At 29.3% G+C, this 1,117-nt stretch overlaps 1 pseudogene; it reads right to left on the reverse strand.

The window, feature by feature from the left end:
- Window positions 1–761: 761 nt before the first annotated feature.
- Window positions 762–916, reverse strand: LOC136317897 (U1 spliceosomal RNA; annotated as a pseudogene).
- Between the last annotated feature and the right edge of the window lie 201 nt (window positions 917–1,117).

Genomic DNA, 1,117 nt, shown 5'->3' on the forward strand with positions numbered 1-1,117 from the left:
TGAATTGATCCAGATCAGCTCTTTGATCTACTTTTAACTAATTATTGTACATTGAGACAAACTGTAGTCTAGTCTTTTTTTTTTTCTTTTGCATGTAGCTTTCCAATTGTCTAAGCACCATTTATTCAAAAAGCTTTCTTTTCTCTATTGTGTTGACAATATACATGTGGTTTTACTTCTGGATTTGCAAATCGGTTCTACTGATCTGTGTGTCTATTTTTCTGCCAATACCATGATATTTTGATTATTGTTGCTCTGTACTGTAAATTGAAGTGAGCTTCATTTTATTTTGACAATACTGACTTGACTATTTGGGGTTATTTGTGGTTTTATACAATCTGATGTTTTTTATATTTTTTTGTTGTTGTTCTATTTCTTTTAAAAACACCATTGGCATTTGTTGGAGATTGCACTAAATCTAAATATTACTTTGGTAATATAGACAGTTTAGCTATATTGACTTTTCTAATCTATGAAAACAAAATATTTTTTTATTTTATTGTGTCTTTTACACTTTTTAAAAAAGGTTTGTAGTTTTCAGTATATATGTCCTTTACATCTTTTGTCAATTTTATGTCTTTGTATTTCTTTTGGTTGAAAGTAAAAAATTAATTGTTAATTTCTTTTCTTCTCTTTTTTTTTGAACTTTCATTATTATTATATTTATATAATAAAACTGAATTTTTTACATTGGTTTTGTATCTTGAAAGTTTACTGTATTTGTTTATAGTAGTTTTTTATTTTTATATATAACTGGATGAAAAGTGAATGAAGTCCCTCACTACCACAAATTATACATTCAAATTTCCCACATTTGGAGAAATCTGAGGAGACAGCACATCTGGAGTGCAATGGATAAACCTCACCTTTGGAAACCACCTTCATGATTGTGGTATCTCCCCTGTCAGGTAAGCATTGGTTCTAATAGTGTTTTGTTTTTTTCTTTTGTGTGTGTGTGTGTGTGTGTGTGTGTGTGTGTGTGAAACTTTTAGGAATTTATATATAAAGAATCATGTCATCTGCAAAAGGTGACAGTTTTCTTTTTGCATTCCCAAATTGGATGCCTTCTATTTCTTTTTGTTGCCTTATTGTTTTGGCCAGGTGTTCCAGTATTATG

This window comes from Saccopteryx bilineata, chromosome X, assembly GCF_036850765.1.
Source record: "Saccopteryx bilineata isolate mSacBil1 chromosome X, mSacBil1_pri_phased_curated, whole genome shotgun sequence".
Taxonomy (NCBI): domain Eukaryota; kingdom Metazoa; phylum Chordata; class Mammalia; order Chiroptera; family Emballonuridae; genus Saccopteryx; species Saccopteryx bilineata.